At 40.8% G+C, this 20,714-nt stretch overlaps 1 protein-coding gene across 1 annotated transcript in view; it reads right to left on the bottom strand.

Moving 5' to 3' along the window:
• The window catches only part of ripor1 (RHO family interacting cell polarization regulator 1), a 101,736-nt gene extending 81,906 nt beyond the window's left edge, over positions 1-19,830 (bottom strand). Inside the window, exon 1 of the mRNA XM_083763595.1 lies at positions 19,714-19,830. The gene's annotated coding sequence lies outside the window, so the exon portion shown is untranslated. The remainder of the gene's footprint in view (positions 1-19,713) is intronic.
• Positions 19,831-20,714: the final 884 nt, after the last annotated feature.

Genomic DNA, 20,714 nt, shown 5'->3' on the forward strand with positions numbered 1-20,714 from the left:
CATTGACATGTCATTATAACAGTATCCTCAACAAATCCCCCTTTTTGTGACACCTCTGTGTGGCAGGTGCAGTGGTTAGTAGTCACCCAAGTGTGTTTATAGGGTTGGACTATAGGAGACTAACATTGTGAGTCTATAATCAGAGGTGTAATTGTGACTATCATTGTACAATTTCCGGGAAAAAAAATAGGAAAAATTGTGGATCTACAAACTTGTAGATAAACTATTTTCAGTATTTATTTGGGGTTTGAAAATGTTCGCCTTCCAAAAATATGGATGCCACATTGAAAGTGGTTAATAAATGAATGGTGTTGGTGTAACAGAGTTTAGTGGGTTCCACTTGCTCCATCAGTAATGACATTTCTTATTGGTCTAGTGGGCGGCACCTCGTTGAATAACACTGGTGTCCACGTTTAGAGTGGTGTCAGACTGACATGAGACATGCCCATGGTAAGATGTGTTCCTCAGCACACTATATTTTCAACAAGAGTCTGTATGTTTACTGTGATGAATACTAGTTGTTCTAAACATGCTAAATGTACCAACATGAAGTGGCGATGTTTTGTACATGTTTTCAATTCATTATTTTGACATACTAAACTGTAAACTCTTTATAAAAACATGCTCTTGGTCACTCTTGGTTAATTCTGTTATAGACGTGCTGAGGATTGGGTGTGTTACACAGACAGAAACTGACCAGATACGTCTGTGTATTTACCAGGTACATTGTGTTGTTATTTCCTTGAAATCTGTATTGTATGTTTATTGAGTGGTGTCAGTCTAACATGAGACATGCCCATGACGTGCTGAGGATTGGGTGTGTTACACAGACAGAAACTGACCAGATACGTCTGTGTATTTTACCAGATTAAAAACTGTCAACAAAGAGAGAAGTCGTCCGGAACTTCATTATTCCACAACACAACGCAGATCACACGTTACATTGGTCGTGTTGCATACAATAAAAGGCTAATCTAAAAATTATAACATGTCACATGTAGAGTCCAGAGGGAAGCACGCACATCTATACAAACGTATTCAGGAGCTGAACAAAAACATACATGCATACAGGACTTACGAAAGGAAGTATGCACACTGTTCTACAGCTCTCCGGTATAATTTATTAGAACAACGTTTCGTCTTCTTCAGGTATGATATGACTTCCTTTCTATAGTCAAAACATGTAGATGGACGGGCTACGATGAAATCAGATTAGTCTACTAAAAGAGTTTCAGAGTTGTGGACAATAAATATGCATAGAACAACTGAATTTGAGGTTAAATGTGAACACAACACCCCTGATGACCCAAAAGACACCCCTGTCAATAATGTGTGCCTGTGTGCGCATAGTCATTTATTTTCCATTAAGCGGTCGACACCATGAGTTGAGTGCTTATAGTGATAACATGTGGAGGCTTAATTAGCCTATAGACTGATGAGGTGTACACTTAACTGCATGGGCTAACCAACAGACTACCTTTATTGACATGGCACATAATATTTACACTGCTAAATAAATACACAATTAAATGAAGAAATGTGTAATAAACTTTGTAATACATTTTCTAACTGTATTTATAGTTCATATCTGCTCTGTAAACAGTAGGTAGGCCTATTGTGTCGATGCGGAGGAGTACTCTCTCATCCTTTCCAAGCAAAGCCTGTCTTTCTGCCTTTCCACCTGACTCAGATTGATTCTCTCCCTTTAAGCCTGTAACTCCCTTTCCTGGCATAAACAAAGACGTATATACACACGTACACACCAAATGTAGTGCAAGACTGTCCTATGACAAAGTTTAAAAAAGGGCGTAAGTGGTTAATAGTATATTGACAAAAGTTAAAATCACTAATGCATGCATTAAATCACGTTAGCTCCTTCCCTCTCTTTTTCACAGATAGACACATTCTTTCACTCAAACACATTATCTGTGTGAAACACTTTCACACAGACACACACACACACACACGTGCACGCGCACACAGCGAGGCATCAGGGTAAGTGTGTGTGACAGTAACAAAGGCAGGGCACGCTAAGATGAATAGCCAGTTACCAAGACAACCCTGCCCGAGTGATGTCATGCGTTGGCAGAGAAAGGGAGAGCATACACGGCTGTCTGTCCACGTGAGCAAGTATATATACTTAAAAAGTTTGTCTAGGAAAAAGAGAGAATGTGTGAGAGAGTGAGAGACAGTGTCACTACAGCTCTAGCAATACACCACCAACAACCATTTTGGGAAAACCTTCTGAGAAAATAACACATCTACAAGGTCACATATTGTGAGCATATAGATTGGCTGTTTCTAGTAGTGAAATGTTTTTCTTAGTTAAGTAAATGTATCAATACTGCACTGTAGAAATACCCTGTTACAAGTAAATGCCCGGAATTCAACATTTACTTGAGTAAAAGTACAAAAGTATTGGCATCAAAAAGTGTACTTAAAAGTACCAAAATGTACTCATTATGCAGAATGTCCCAATTCAAGTTTTCAAGAAGCCTGAGGAAGGTCGCAAGACCGAAACGTTGCTCTCTTTTAAAAATAAATGCTCTTGAACCTAGCAAGTGGCGGTGTGCGGGTGTCCCTTCTTTCTCCTATGTTGTATGCCTCGTCACCATCGCACCTGCTCCAAATTGCCTACCGGGTTTCGGAAGTCATCTCTCTATACGTTTTCAAATGTAAAACAATTCATCTTTTGAATATAGACGATCTACCGAGCTATTTTCAAATGGCCGAAATGTATATAGGGCTGAAGTAGTTAGGGTAAATGTTTTGTAATAATAATCCCAATCTACAAATTAACTAGTAACTAAAGTTTTCAAATAGTGGAGTAAAAGTACAATATTTGGAACTGAGATGTACTGTAGAGGAGTAGAAGTAAAAGTATTGTAAATGGGAAATACTCAAGTAAAGTACAAATACCCCAATATTGTACTTACAGTACTTAAGTAAATGTACTTTAGTTACTTTCGACCACTGGCTGTTTCCAGCTAAGATAATTTATTTAATGTAGATTGTTGGTTCACTCACATAGAGCCCTGAGGTATACCTTCATACGCATAATTTTAGCATCATTGTAAAATTGTACCACAATCCACTGTACTTTATGGTATGTGGTGTTTGTAATTCAACATGTTGTTCTGACATGTTGTTTCTTTGCAAATGTGACTAACAGCAACACCAATTATTAGTACTGTTTGGTGCATTATGTGCATGGTGTGTGTGTGTGTGTGTGTGTGTGTGTGTGTGTGTGTGTGTGTGTGTGTGTGTGTGTGTGTGTGTGTGTGTGTGTGTGTGTGTGTGTGTGTGTGTGTGTGTGTGTGTGTGTGTGTGTAGGATGGCTGACATACATTTTGACTTATTTAGTAGTATTTGGGTATTCATGTAATTCCCTGTATTTATGTATATAAGCCACCTATAGAGCTGTGGAGAAGATTCATTAATTAAGATTCATTATAGAATTGCAATAATCTTTCAATAATGTAACTATGTAATTTGATACATCTTTTGGAGGAGGGGGGTATCAATTTGACAAACAAATTATTCTTTGTCAAAGAATATCCCGAATTCAATGACATTCTGTCATTGAATGTTTTGATGAGTAGAAGGACCCAAATGGAAACAAGCCATAGGCTTTCTTGGGGTTAAATCCTCTTAGCAGACCTTGCATCAAACTGTAAATGGTAAATGGTGCATTTATACAACGCCTTAATCCAAGGCGCTTTACATAAATTGTGCATTACATTAACCCATTCACGCACCGATGGCAGATGAAAGCATGCAAGGCACCAACCTGCACATCGGGAGCAATGGTAATTGCTCAAGGACACTTCGACACTAACTCTGGGAGAGTCCGGGATCTAACTGGGAACCTTCCTGTGCTTAGTAATAAAGCAATCATTCAATCAATCAATCAATCAATCTAAGGTACATTCAAATTACGCAGTTTAGCTACTGCTAATCTGACTTTATTATCAATTCACTGTATGCACACACTGGTCCCTGACCTGAAGCAGAGAGAGAATGGGAGGCTGCCATACATATGCCAGACCACACATGATTCTACCCTAAACAAATCATGATATATGGACTTCTAATTGCCCCCTTTGTTCAGGTTTCTAGGGCAATTTCCAGGCTGAAAACAATGCAGGAGATGCATTGTTGCAAGGGTGTGTATGCGTGTGACGTGTGTGTGTGACGTGTGTGTGTGTGTGTGTGTGTGTGTGTGTGTGTGTGTGTGTGTGTGTGTGTGTGTGTGTGTGTGTGTGTGTGTGTGTGTTTTATGTGGGTCACTGATTACATTGATGGTGCTAGTCTAGTCTAGTCTGCCTTCCTGGATTGGTTAGCCTATATGGCCCTATTAAGTTAGCCTCGTCTTTCAAAGAGAAAAAAAATACTAGTGTTACAGCATTTTGAAATGTAATTGTATGCCCAGTAAAGTAAAACATTTCCCCATGAGTTAAATCTCTTCACTAGGCATTTCATACATATCGTTGTACCGGTACATTGCATTACATGTCTATTTCGGTTGTCTATTTCTTTTCAGTAACGATGGAAGTTGGAGATCCACACCTATGCCATACCCGTTGTATACCGTGTCAGAGTACCTGTTCATTCCATCTGTATGTGTCCCTTTTATGATTTCTGTATCTGTCTCTCTGTGTCCCTTTATTCCTATATATGGAGTTCTGTGTCAGGCATGCCAAAGTAGTGCGTTAGTGATGTCAGAACAAGCCAGCTCCATATATACGGAGCAGGGCAGGGTCCCTGTCCAGAGCACCGGGCAGAGGAGGCCTTTTGGGTGGTTCTGGACAACCGTGGGTCCGACCGACTCGACACCGGGCACTGCACTCCCTGCGGGGGGTGTGGAACGCGTGTGTCGAATTTGAAGTCGGCGGGGCAAACGGTTCTCCAGTTACGTGGATTACAGATGTTCACACGTACAGAAGTACGCACAGACAGACAGAGACGTGGTGCGTCAACGCAGTATCCTTTTCCAGTTGACCTCTGTGTGGCTTCACCTTTGACACACAGCCACCCCCCCCCCCCCCCCCCCACCACGGCCCTCACTGTCACTGGATCCAGCCTGAACCTCCTTATGGACATGGGATGTACATATTGTGCGCATGTGTGTGTGCCTATGCGTGCGTGTGTGTGTGTGTGCGTGTGCGTGTGCGTGTGTGCGCGTGTGCGTGTGTGTGCGTGTGCGTTCAGTCACAGATCAAAGCAACAAAAACACACATGGCATGTTCACAGGGTCAGGGGTCAAGTGCTTCACCAGGTGTCACATATTGCAAGGAATCTCTCACTCTCTCTTTCTCATCTTTACCTTTATTATTGTCCTTGTTTCTTCCTCAATTTATTTGATCCGTCTTCTTTTCTGGGCCCTCTTGTTGTCGCTAAGCTACGGTAGTTAGATTGTACGTAGTGGTGGAAAGTAACTAAGTACATTAACTTATGTACTTACATGTACTGTACATAAGTACGATTTTGAGGTATTTGTACATTACTTCCACTAATCCACTCCACTACACCTCAGACTCAGAGGCAAATATTACTTTGTAGATGTTGTTACAAAAAGATACAGTAACCACTTCAGCCCTATATAACTACAAGCTCACAATGAGTACTTTTACTTTCGGTAATGTAAGTACATTTTGAATTTCCGGACTTTTACTTATTGTCTATATTGCAGTATTAACACTTTTACTTACGTACTTACGCACCACTGGTTGTATGTATAATATGATGCAACAGACAGATTATGTTACATTTTGAGCAGGTTTCTTAAAACAACTCTGCCCGTGGCCCTCATCCCTCTCTGCCCACAAGTCTCTGGCTCTCTCTCTGGGTGGAGACAGAGCATGAATGTATTTATAAACATGCACGGTCTCTCTCTTTCCACTCGCTTTCTTTTTTAATCATTCCATCTCTCATTCTCCCACTCACTTCCTGCAGAGCGAGAGTTCACGTCTTCCTTAGAAACAAAGCAAAGCAAGGAAGGAAAAGAAAGAAAGAACGCGCATACAAAGCTTTTGCACTGCATGCGATTGATGTTTATTCCATATTCTGTAAAACACACTGTAAAGTGTGTTATAAATTACATTTATTATAATAATAATAATGATGTATTATTATTATTATTATATATGACCTACTTCATGTACAAAGAGAAGAACCTTAAATGCTAAAAGAAATCTTTATGAAAAACAAATGATGTCGTATTATAATCGGGGACTAGACTATTTGACATTCAATGTTCTTTTTCCACAAATGAGTCTTGAAAAATGGGGGTTGTCTTATAATCAGAGTAGTCTTAGATTCGGCGCAATACGGTATAATGGCAAAAGATTGTGGTGTTACAGCTTTGTCTACACACATTACGGTACTTAATTCTATATACAGTAGGCCTATCAAAATCCTTGATTATGCTGTCTAAAATCAAAATCTTTGATTATGCAGGCTAAAATCAAAATCTTTGATTATGCAGGCTAAAATCAAAATCTTTGATTATGCAAGCTAAAATCCTTGATTTGAAATATGCTGTGTTTTATTGCAAAATAGGCATGAAGTTTGCGCAGAAATATGCGATTATGCAGCATTTTTGAAAAAAAAGTTTTACCCCTGCATAATCTGTGACATTTTGGCTGATTACCGCGGAGAATTCAGTGATTGCATAATGGAATTTGTTTTGGAGGGTCTATAAAATTGAGATAGAGGGCAGAGAGAGAGAGAGATGGCTGGTCAAAGCAGGGTCAAGCCACAGTTCAGCTCCAGGTGGCTGACCGTCAAGTCGACTACATATACACAGCCCGACCTCACAGAACCAGAGGAGGAGGAGAGAGGAAGATAGGGTAATGATCACAGAACAAAGGCCATGAAGGAAGACAAGAGAGAGAGTGGGAAGATGCAAAAGGGTGAGAAAAATAAAAGTATGAAAGGCAGAAGGAAAGAAAGTGGAATACGAATGAACAAGAGGCCAAAGGGGGGGGGGGGGGGGGGGGGGCATTCTGTTCTGTGGCCAGATAGAAAGACAACAGCGGACAGACAGAGGCCAGTCTTAGGGACACAAAGGGCCAGGGGGGTCCATTGTCCTCTGGGTTGGTCAGTTGTTTCGTAGGAATGGCAGCACGAGACGGAAATGTATATTACAACCCATATACTGTATAGGTCTAGGGGTACGTGGTAAAGTATTGCAACATAGATGGCAAGTGAAGTTTGTTTTATGACTGGCCCTTAATAGGCTATTTTTGTCACGTACAAGTTCACATGAATTGAAAGGATTTCAAACCTAAATGAAAATGAACAACAGTGGGGCAATGGGGCAACTCGCACTGGCTCATGTTGTAATAAAAGGGTTACAACATGCATGCTACCACACACTGGCTACTCTGACTCACCTGAGCAAAAGGTGGTAGTTACAACTAGAAAAAAGTGCCCTTCTGGGCACAGGTCTCCACCAGGAGGATAGGACTGTGTGTGATGTTTGGCAAGTAATATAAACATGTTTTGTGTGTGTGTGTGTGTGTGTGTGTGTGTGTGTGTGTGACGCGACTTGGCCTGTTGTAGCGCCACCATGACACTGATTTTAAAAGTGGCATTTCTTCCTCAGCCTAGTGGGAATATGCATGCACAGTTTCACCGCAATCAGACGCATGCTTGAGGAGTTTTGGCGATTTGCACAAAATGAGTACAAAGCGGGCTACTCCTGAAAACTTTAGAAGCCAATCGTAGCCAATCAGGGTGGATTATGAGAAATCAAATAAACCCTTCTTGATCACATGACTATGGAGAGCATGTGTACAGATTTGCGTGAAATATGGATAAAACCTGAAGGAGTAATATTATGAAATGTGTTTTACATATGTCGGCCTCCTGGTGTGAATGTGAAAAATTCCAGGCAAAGGTTTTTCCTTGGCCTCTAGGGAGTGTGCATACTGCCAGACTCGGACTACCGGCCAAGGTGCCTGGACCGCTGAGCCACGGCCCAGGCCACGTGCACAATTTCACGGAAATCACACGATGTGTTCATGATTTGCAGCATTTTGTTTGAAACTGAGCACTCCTGCGAACTTTGGAAGCCAAAATTAGCCAATCAGGAATGGATGGAGTCTGAAAAATCTGAAAGACCCGTTTCGTTGAATGGCTCTAGGTCTAGAGAGACTGTGTACCAATTTGCGTGATGTTTGGACAAAATCTGTAGGTGTACTAAAATTGTTTTGCACAAAGCGGCCTCCTGGTGGCGCTATAAGAGGCCAATGTGAAAACCTTGGGGCAGAGGTTCAGCTGTGGCATTCAGGGAGTGTGTGTGCAGACTGCAGAGTATGGCTGCGATCAAGCCAACTACAAACTCTCACTGTTTGATAATTATCCCTGTAACATCCAAATCAATTTCTACTTGAAAAAAAGAGATTTCAACCTTACTACTACTTTTTAGTTTTACTACTAGTATTTATCAGAGGAAATGATGAACAAAAAAATAAATATGTGTTATGTCAATTCTATGCACATTTATAATAATTATTAAAATAATAATAATTAATTAATAATTTACATTTGGGGGATATCTTTCACAATAACGAATAAAACATATATAAAGTGATTAATTCAAATAAAAATGTTACCAAGAAGCATTGTTGGGGCTTACAGGGTTTTAAGCACAGCATGTGTTCAACACTGAATCAAGAGGCAACTGAGGACACACCAAACCTTTAGTGGACCAACAGTATTGACATTTGACAACCAGCTCTCTGGACAGCATGCAACACAGTACTGGTAAACTGTGACACACTGCCAAGGAGCTTTCTGTATATCATACTATAAACGAGCGAATGTCTGTCTGTCTGTCTGTCTGTCTGTCTGTCTGTCTGTCTGTCTGTCTGTCTGTCTGTCAGAAACAAACACTTATCTCCTCATTGCCTGCACCAATCGCTCCCACCTTTCACACAGGCATTGACCATAATAATATGGAGGTCTTAACGAAGCCATTTTTCCAATAAGATTAATAATGAATTTATTAGTGAATAAAAACCTGTTTATTTGTCCGTGGTCTATCTCCGACCGAGCCACACTATTAGCACACATCTCTCCATGCCAAAATAAATCTGCACGCTCCCACAATCCAGCTAGGCTACTTTTTACCGACGCAGCTGTCGTATTTACTGTACAGATATTGTTTTTACATCACCCATTTATATGAAATTATAATCCAACCCAGGGCGCAGTACCCCCCGCGGCCACCAGGGGGGTACTGAACAACTCATCTCCCCATAAATGCAATTACTACACTACTAACATGACAATGACTGTTTGAGACTTTCAGTTCTATGTATGACTATGATGTACTGTTTTTCCATTTCCAGTGAACAAGTCTATATTAAAGCAATTCTTCCTCAAAATACATATATCAATAATATGATATATTACATCACATTACCCACACTGTACATTTGGGAATACCTGTGCGACAGCCCATACTTTCTGTGCTGCATGTCAAACTGGGGTCTTTCATACTTTTCAAATGGGGGTCTGTGGGCTAATAAGTGTACATTTTACAGTCCTTGCCATGAAAACATTTCCCTACCATGCATTTATACAAATATTTTCATGTTATAGTGCTGTTTCTATTCACACAAAAAAGACACAAATATATTATACAAGTTAAAATGAAGAGCAATTAAATATATTTATGGGGGGCAATAGTCCATACAACGGGTAAGGACTATGTATATTAATACAATAAACAAGCAAAAGGGCATTGCCTGACCATGGATCACACCAAAGGACCTGCAACATGACTGAGGAACACGTTCCACTTCAAATCATATTTATCCAACTGATTATTCATCTTAAAGGATAACCTCTCCAAAGCAGCCACAATACCAAGCTATCAATGGTATACTTATGATTGTACTGCAGCATTTTCTTGCAAAAGAAACTACAGTAGCCTACTAATTAGCCTACTTTTGTGCCCAACCTAACTTCCCAAGACCATCTGTAAACAATTCCCCGTTCCCCCCTATCAGTAATGTGATCTATTACAACACATTACCCACACTGAACATCATTTGCTGTTCATATATTCAGAACGGGTAAGGACTAGTATATATAATAGAACCCCAATCATACTAGATCTGGACTTGTTAGCCTTGAGCCTTGAGCTTAAAGGACACCCATTTTCAGGTAAAACGGTACCATTTTTCCCCTACTTGGTCTGTGTCTCATTGTAGTGCTGTGGAAACTTCAGAAAACCACCTAGCCTACCAGCAACATCATCGTTAGGCAGTTTTTGTTTGTATCGTTTCGTTTTAAGAAAAAATAAAAAATATATCGATTTTACGCGAGAACTGTGGCTTCCATTATATAGCATGCCAACTTTCCAAGAATAGAAAGCCAACTGTTTCTATTGGCTTGGATTCCCCATCAGTGATGTCACTGGTAGGCGCCACTGTGTGTTTCTGAACTGTCCACAGGTCTCCACTGAGACACAGGGTAAGTAGACAAACATGGTACCATTTTACAATGAACATTAGTGAGGAGGACCAATTGTATGATGAAGATAAGGTTGAAAATGAGTGAAGTTGTCCTTTAACAGACTCATTCTCTACCCTAAAGGTTTTCAAACATGCCCAAGCATACCAAATTAAGGGCAAGTCAAAATACATTCATACAAAATAGCATCTATAAATTATATGGGTTATCACTTATCACTCTGTACATTTTAGTTACTAATGCCAAATAAAGTTTAACCACTTGATGCCTATTCCATATTACGTACACAAATTAAAACAGATATAGCAGATCAATAAGCTCTTTGATCTTCAAGCTCGTAGATCAGCTATCTTCGTTATTTTGAAATTGAGAAAGTAAATTCTAATTCTAATGACATGCCCAATGTCCAAAATAGGGACACCAGGTTGAGTGTTTAAAATATGACTTAGGCCAGGGAACCTGAGGGAGGGCATATTTAAACACTAAGCCCAAGTATGTTGACAATGATTACACACACACACACACACACACACACACACACACACACACACACACACACACCTCTCTCTTCTTCTCTTTCCGTCGTCACTTGTCACCTACAGCAGGGGTTCTTAACATGGGGGTCGCGACGCCTCAGGGGGTCGCACTTTCCTAAAATGATTATATCTGGCCTTCAGTAATAGTTGAAGAAACGCATTTAGAGGGTTTGGTCCACTCCAGCGAAGTGAATAAGACTGGCTGGAGGAGGCTGGCGGAGGGGAACAGACGCAGAAACCAACTAGAACTATGGGTTATTTCTTTATCTCATTAGGGTTAAATTAAAGTCACACTGTCCGATGGAGCATAGATTCAGGTAATTCAGGATTCTGCTGCTGTGTAAGCTGACATTTGGCTGTGTGGTTACTGGTTATGGCTGTGTTCAAGTGATGTTTTACTTTACCAATTTTGTCCAAACTCCCCTTAGTAAATACTGCCCCCCTGTGGAAAAAACCCAGAACGTCTACAGAGTAGAATGGCTGCTGTATGAGCCAGTGGAAAGGCTGAGTTTAAATGGCATGCTATGGCACAAATGTTGCGGAGACGACTATGGCAAGAAAGGAAATCAACCAGGTGCTCAGTGGAGTGGAGACTATAGAACAAGAAAGAAGAGGGGTGATCCGAGCACTACAAAAAGGTAAAAAGAGAGGGTGGATATCCACCCTCTCTTTTAACCTGATTTTACATATGTAAAACTTTAAAAAGCAAACATGTTTCAAGTCCTGCTTACATAGCCGGGGAGCCACAGGCCCAAAAGCTCAAGGAATAGAGATTAACCTGTGATGTCATGACATACTTTTTATTTGTGTTTGTTCTATTCACTTGGTCATTAAGGTCCACATAATTAGAGGTCTGCTCTTTTGTATACCACATTCGGGCAATTCGGCCATAGCCACCCACTTGCCCAAATGTGCTGACCTCATCACATTTGTGATGACAGCTATGGCTGTTTTTAGGCCAAGGGATGGAATGGATTCAGAATCATGAAAACCCCCTAGTTTGACATGTCACATATGCTACTTGAAGCATGATGAAATTTGCCTTATATTAGTTGTCTATGGTGTGGTATTGGTACTTGTATGAAATGGATACTTTATTTGCTAAGGGATTCAGCTTTATAATCATAGCAGTGATTCAGTGAAACAAAACAAAATAGTTTGGGAAGCAAGTTTTGGTAACTCAGTAAATTGTACAGGACAATATTATCATTTCAACAACAATCGTGCATGTGCAAAAACACACACACACACACACACACACACACACACACACACACACACACACACACACACACACACACACACACACACACACACACACACACACACACACACACACACACACAGTATAGTACAGTATTACTGTACATCATTGATTCGTAGGACATACAGAGACAGACAAGCAGACCGGATGTGTGTGGCACCACAGTGCCCCCCTGGCCACAGGAAGTGACTCTGTGAGCAGGGTGAGTGCACAGGAAGTAGTGACCTCTCTCTTCCTGTCTTTGTGCTGTCATTAGTACCACAGTATCTGTTCACAAAAGAGTCCGTAGACTCAGCATTTTTAGTACTGACACTGAATGCTACGGTCTGCTACGGTTTTAGCAGTATAGTCCATGTAGCAAACGTTCTGACCATTCAATTAAACTTGACGATTTTAGGGCTGGGGCGGTATGGATTTATAAAGAAATTGGTTCATATTGGTATAATCGTTTTGTTTCTTTTGGTATAACTAGAGCGGTGCCCGTGGGGCCTCTACAGCGGTGCCTGTTGGGCACTGGCCAAGTTGGAAATGCATGGCCCACCCAGATATTATGTCTGTGTCCCTTTTATGCCCATATATCTATGGAGTTCTTTGTCAGCCCCAAATATGGAGTATATGCAGACGTCATAATGATGTCAGAACAGGCCAGCTCCATATATGGACCCTGGGCTTGGGGCCCTGTCCAGAGCCTGGGCAGAGGCCTTATTTGGGCGGTTATGGACAACCGTGTGTCCGACCGACTCGACACCGGCCATTGCACCCCCTGTGGTGGTGTGGAACGTGTGTGTCGAATTTGAAGTCGCTGGGACAAACGGTTCTCGAGTTACGTGGATTACACACAGACAGACAGACCGTACAGAGACTTGGTGCATTTATAGATAGATAGAAGATAATCGTGTGGTATGTTAAAAAAATATTTGTAACTTGTAGCTCGACTAGCGAGAATAAAGTAATTGATTCACATTATGTGGGGAACAAAAAAAGCGATGACAAGTCTTCGGCGGCTCTTCGCATATCAGGCTTTCCTCTGAGGTGGATGCTCTAGTCTAGTGCTACCATTAGGCCTGCCCGACTTTCCACTTGCACATTTCACTCCCAAACTACATATTTTAACAAAAAGATATCATAACATCTGATGGGAGAATTGCCATGAAACTCTCTGAGAATATGCATGCACCTGAAGGTGCCCCTACCTACCGATTGAAATGTTTGCACTATCCGCACACACTATCTCAAGATCTAATGGGAAGACTGTCATGAAACATAATGCACTTACTGATACAATATGGCTTTTCCTCTAGTCTAGCACCACACATAGGCCAACCTTTCTAATCTGAAGAAGAGCAGTGTGCTTGAAACATGTGAACCAAATCTTTCTTCGATTATTTTTTCAACTTCTCTAAATAATTGCACACAAGTTACCTCAAAATGGCGTACACTGCCATCATGAGACTGTACTTTCCTTTTCTTTTTCTTTTTTACTTTTAGGCCTAGTTGTTTGTGAATAATACTATTTTGAGAGAGAGGACTTGGGGTGTTCCGTTCGGTCCAGGGGATAAAATACTTTTGTAAAAAGTTGATGCATTCAAATGATAAAAATGTTAATAAAATGCTTTGAAAACTATATTTGTTTTCATGAATGTAGCCTGTGATAGTGAGGAAGGAAGGAAAACTAATCTTAACCCATGGAATGATGCATGAACCGGCCACCACTATTGAGTCAGGTGGGTCTATGATCCCCAGGTTAATTGCTAATAATCAGGATGGTGGTCCCTGGCTCAAAATCACTTGAAAAACCCAGCTATAGTCTATATGCCAACCAATATCATCAGAACTGCCTTTCATTTGAAAAGTAGCTATATTCCGCCAGCGACCCGGTCGTGGTCGTAATGACAAAATGTTAGACTTCAAGTCTAACATCACACACACACACACACACACACACACACACACACACACCCCCCCCCCCCCCCACACACACACACAGACACACACACACACACACACACACACCTCCTCTGTCTCATTCTCGCCAGGGAAACAGGAAGTGGATTGTCTGTGGTCCAGTTACCCAGAAATCCCTGCAACATCTGTATCAATAGAGGCTTCCTCTATCTGTTCCAATCACTATCTCTCACACACTTTATTACAATGGATGCTGCTCTGCCAATTCTCCTTAACTCCTGTTCTTGTACTGTGAAATGCACATGTTCTTTGTCCAGAGAACAGGGGTGGAAAAAGTCCTCACAACATTTTACTTAACCCATTTAGACCAGATTCAAAAAATGTCTTCTAAATCATGACAGTTTTCTGAAAAAACTATGTTTCTATATCAGTGGTTTTCAAACTATTTCATGTCAAGGACCCCAAAAATTATATGTAATTGGCCGACGACCCCATCTGAAAATGTTGTTAAATATGTTGTTAAAAACGTTCTGAAAAGAATACCGTATATTCAAAATTTGGGCCACATTTTCAAGATTTTTTCAATAAAATAGCAGATCTACAAGCTCGTGCCGTGGCACTCGGTTTAAAGTTTAAAAATAATGCTTAAAACACCAAATGGGTTCCAGTCAATACTGCAATGTAAAAGTGCGGAATTCAAAATGCACTTGAGTAGAAGTACAAAAGTGTATGAATGAATAAGTGTATGAATGAATAAGTGTATGAATGAATAAGTGTATAAATGAATAAGTGTATGAATGAATAAGTGTATGAATGAATAAGTGTATAAATGAATAAGTGTATGAATGAATAAGTGTATGAATGAATAAGTGTATGAATGAATAAGTGTATGAATGTATAAAAATCTTTTGAAAATACCCATCTACAAGCTCACAATGCGCCACAAGAGCTTGTATGTATATCGGCTATTTTCAAATGCCCGAAATGTGTATAATCGGAAATGCTCAAGTAAAGTACAAATACCTCAAAATGGTACAGACGTACAGTAGACCTACTTTAAGTAAATGTACTTAGTTACCAGTGACCACTGGTCCAGACAGCAGTCCAAGAACCAACCACACAAAACCAGAACCCATGATAGTTACCTGGCAACAACAAGATAGACCTCTTTACGGACCTCTTCTCTCTATTCAACCCAAAGATAATCTATTTGAACTGGGGACCCCCAGAATATTTCCTTTTTATTTTACTCAGTTCCACAGATAAAGACTGTGAAAAATAGCATCTACTGTACAAGCTCACAGCGCCTTGCAAGGCGAGCCGAGCTTATATATCGGCTATTTTCACATTTTCATTGGGAAATGTTTTTATAGCATAATTTGTTGATTTACTTGTGATGCCTTTTCTTTTCTTTCTATTTTTAAGCATTAAAAAGGTCTTAAAAGTCCTTAAATTGTCACTTCATTGTCATCTGGGCACTCCACAAAATCATGTCGGGACGCCCCTGGGGGTCCCAATCCACAGGTTGAGAACCACTGATCTATATGGGCCAAACATTGCTGTTTGTTATGTGTCGATGTTGTCACATTTGCGCACATAGTCACTTTATTTCATGCTAAAAACAAATGGCAATTCTTCACAAAACATTATGCCTGCCTTGTCAGAGGTAAGATTTGTGGATGCTTAACCATAAAACCAGGTAATGTTTTACAGTTTCACTTGGTTCATTTACTCTTATAGGCTAACAGCTGAAAGATCAATAGACTGGTAGCAGGAGAAGAATGGACACTTTCTGTTTCTCTCCTGTGTATTCATCCAGCCTTTGCGTTCCTGCAGGTTCCTTATCTTCGTCTGTTTGCTTACACAGGGACTACAGCATGCTCTTGATTTTTCCTACTACTGACTGAGCTATCTCACGCTGTTCATGTCCACAAACACACTGACCGCGTCTCGATTCATCTCACTCTCGCCGTCTTGCTATTAACGGCCTGCCGCCCCCCGCCCCCCATATGCCCGTGAACAGAGCAAACATTCCAAAGCTGACCCGTGGAATGGCCCCGATAGCTAGTGTGTTTGGGCAAGGTGGGAAGCATTGTGTGTGTGCATGTAGGTAATAAAGAAGGCTATTAACTTGAGCCCGTTCAAAGCAACTTCCAAATGGACATGGAAATGTTTCCCAACACCGTGCTGGCTAGAGCTGCGGCGCCTTTGCTCTGCATAGAAAAATAACAGTATGTGTCAAGAGGAAATATTGATCAATGTGTCCAGATTTAACAAGAAGGAATGTAAGCAGGTGAATTTGTGTCATAAAATGAACCTGGTGACAACCCAGTACAGGCATACTGATTGAGCTTGTCTTACACAAAAGCTTCTTATAATATAGAATGTAAAAAAAAAAATCACATCTGTGTGAAGTGACTAAGTGAGGGGCACTCTTATCATCATACATCACATTGCATGCTCAATAATCAAATCATCGGCCCAGGCCGTAGCGTAACGGTCTGGGCACCGGACTGGTAATCCAGTCGCAGTGTGCCGCGGGTTCGACTCCCGGACCCGACACGGCCTTTACTGCATGTCATCCCCCCATCTCTCTCCCGTTTCCTGTCAGCCTACTGTCTGTCCCTTCAAAAATCAATAAAAGGCGTAAGCCGCAAAAAAATATCTTAAAAAAAATAATAATAATCAAATCATCACTTTTGGCGTCTTCACTTTTCCGCCCTCACTTTTATCTTCAATATACATACTTTGCTCAGGCAATCAAATCATCACTATGGGGTGATCAGCCAATCACAAGACAATGTTTGTGTTCACGCAAATCCGGAAAGCTGGGCCTATAAGAGGGGCTAGTGGCCCCTCAAAAATATATAATTAATGTGCATGTCAAAGACAAGCTCACACGTCCTGTTACAAGGAAAGTATGCGTTCCACGCAACACAATATACACCCTGTGACGCTGAGCCTTTTTAAGCATTATGTTATACTATAGCTATTGCAAAATAGCAGATCTACAAGCTCATAGCCGGCACTGAGTGCCGAGCCACGAGCTTGTAGATCTGCTATTTTTGAAATATCGTGAAAATGTGGCACAAATTTTTGAATATATATTCTTTCAGAGCGAACGTTTTTAACTCAAAAATTTGCTTCTGGGGGGTCCCTGCCTGGAACAACATTTTTCAGGTGGGGGTCCACGGCCAAATACAGATAATTCTGGGGGTCCTTGACATGAAAAAGTTTGAGCACCACCACTGACATAGAAAACCTTTAGGATTTAGAAGACTTGGACCAAATGGACCCGTATTTATTTGTACACTCGAGTTATGGCGGTCCTTGAAAATAAATTGCCTGAGAACCGCTGTCCTATACTGCACTCCTAATAGTAAATCAGTGTCATACATTCGGTAGAAAATCTGGAGACTGGCATTCAGGACTGGGAAAATAAGAATTATAATGGTGTGTAAAAAATAAAAATCTAGAATTTGCCACAGACAAGGCCACGTATTACATATTGATGACCCCTGGTTGTGAGTGTGACTCGGGGCTTGACACTAACAGTTGCACGATTGCCCGGGGCAAGTTTAAAAAAAATGGTCGGGCAGGTGAAGGTTGCTACCGGGTGTGCAAGTGTGAATTTTGAGTGGCCATACAACCGTCTTAGTTTGCTATTGTCTTGAATGTGGTCATTGCGCTCCGCCTCCGCATCTTCCCCTGCTTTCTATCTCTCTCCCTGCCTCTCTCCCAAGAACAACTATATGAAGAGAGCTACCTCTAATGTTCTTATTGTTAAAATAAAATGCTAGTATTTACATAACTTGATTGTTTACTGTAGCCGATTCCTGTGACTTAAACAAAAACTTAGTTTTCAACTGGGAAGGGAAACGTTTCAAGAATGCAAGTAGAAAGTAAAATAAAATAAATTAAAATGAACAGTAATGCAAAATTTACGTCGCCATGAGCTTAGGGCAAGTAGAACATGACCTGCACTTGCCCGACGGGCAACTGAAACCTTAGTGTCAACCCCACTGTTCTCTGGCATGTAATACGTTGCAAGGCAACATATGAACTGTTGTTGCATAGCAACAAAAAGAGAGGTGAAGGGGAATGCAGAGCTGGGCTGTGGATAACGGTTCACCACTCTCTACACCAAGAGTAAAACTTGGCAGCCAAAACACAACAAACTTACACATGGAATTACAGAGGTATATGTAAAATATATATATATTATATATATATATATATATATATATATATATAGAAAAAAGCTTCATTTTTGCACGTGTCAGGGCCTACAGCTGTGCCAAATTGACATGAGGAGATAAAAAAGAGAAGATGAATGAGCAAGAACAGAAAATGGGAGGCGGAGGTGAAATAGCTAAAACAAGACAGGGAATGTCTCTGGCTGGTGCACCCAGCACCTCCCTACTGCAAGACACAGTGGTTATCAACCTGTGGGTCGGTACCCCACTGTGACATGACAATGTATAAGGACTTTCAATACCTTTTTAATACCTAAAAAAAGGGGGGGGGGGGGGGGAGGTAAAACCATTACTGCATCAACAGGAATCCACAAACTGCACTATTAAAACTAGTCAAACATTGGCCAAAGTGTCAAATAATATAAGAAATAGTAAAAAGTTGTGAAAATAGCCGATCTACAAGCTCTGACCGCCTCTCGTGCGAACTTGTGAGGCGTTGTGAGCTTGTAGATCGGCTATTTTCACAATATTTATCTGTGGAACTGTCACACTCAATGCCTCAACTCCAATGTTGTCAACGAAAGTACTGCACTGACTGAATGAATGAAGAGTATGCCACAAAAACTGGCCAACTAATCACAATTGACCCACTCTGACTTGGACTGGACCCACATTCCACTTTACTAAGTTTCAAGTGCGTGTGATGGTGATATAGACCTGCCAGCAGCCTACTACACCTACTAGGACAACCAAACACAACAATTTCCCAGCAGGCTAATCATTAAGCACCACCGTGGGACCATAGCACCCACTGAACCACAACACAGACCTGAAATAGAACATACCTATGAGAGAATATCTCACACTTTGATGATACTTGATATTTATATTGGGCTCAAATTTAGGCAATATAGTCAAGCAATTCAGAATACAGAAATACTGGAATATATACTGTAGTCGTTGATATTAAAAATGTAATAGCCTAGTAGCCTACTCCAGCTCATCTGTGTGAATGCATTGAATTGTGATCATCTCTGCAGGTCTCCAGTCCGGACCATATAGTGTAATTAGTGTTTAAACCAAAATAATTTCTCCCCATGCAGGTTATAAAAATTGTCACAGAGTAAATATTGACTAGCATACTTTAGCTTATTCCCAATCTGTGCCATGATACATTTCTTTGACAAAACTAAAGACTAAGCTAAAATCACAATAACAAACTAAATCCATGTAAAATGAGATCAACAAGAACATCCCATAGCAGGGCAGGCCTAATAGTCTCAAAAAAGACAGAAAGAAAGGGAATGCACAATGTAAACATTACCTTTTGCCTTATGTCGAGAAAGAAAAGAGAGACGTGGTGGGGTCGAGACAATCCCTGACTGTAGATTTCACTTCACTTCATGACATCCAATGTTATGTGACTTGTTCCAGCTGCGCCTCAAAGGAAAGCAGCTCGCGCTGTTCTGAATGCAGGAACGCGCGGTGCCGGTGCGTGCGCACGGGCTGTCCTCAGAGCCTTTACAGTCTAGTAAGACAGAGTTACGCAAAGTCTCAAACTCCGTTCTCTTCATGGGGCCAGTCCAATGTCGGCTCCCCTACATAGACTTCTATTGAGAATGGGGACAACAAATAGGGACAAGTCCTGGACCGGAAGTAGGCAGAAATGCATTGGACTCAGGCACCAGCCCAGCTTTAATGATCTTAAATCCCTTTATTTTAGATTGTTTTTTAGTAATAGTACAACATAAACATTGCAGAGACTTTAGTTGTCACTGTACAATACTTTAAAACAGGCATGTTGCACACATGCCTAAAATTGCTCTTATTTGCGCCTCCCTCGTTGAAAACAATGAATTTCAAACTCCAGCTTGTCCCAGTTCAGGCTGCATGAACAGCGCTCGAGCGCTCGGTTTCTGCCCCCTCAATATCGTAACTCTCTGGAATGGTCCTCCTGTGCCATTATACAGTATATGTTCTAAGGCTTTTATGATTGATTGAAATATTTATTAACAGTTTGCAGAAATTCAGAATTACAGTACATTTCAAGCACAACTCAATACTGTTAACTGTGAGTGGACGACCCAATACAGCACACTTGTTTACAAGAGGGTCCACCTTGTTCAATTCATCAAAACATTTAGAGACGTACAAATATACACTTCTATAGCCAAAGAACAGAACAGGAATTCATCATAAAGGAGGTAAAAAGGGAAAATAAACATATACAATACAGTGAGGGGACAAAGATCGGTGGGAGGTTGGGGGGTGATTCAGATTTTACGAATCTTGTGGACCAGACCCATTGCTAGATGCTGTACTCTG

This window comes from Protomyctophum parallelum, assembly GCF_964188405.1.
Source record: "Protomyctophum parallelum genome assembly, chromosome: 4".
Lineage (NCBI taxonomy): Eukaryota > Metazoa > Chordata > Actinopteri > Myctophiformes > Myctophidae > Protomyctophum > Protomyctophum parallelum.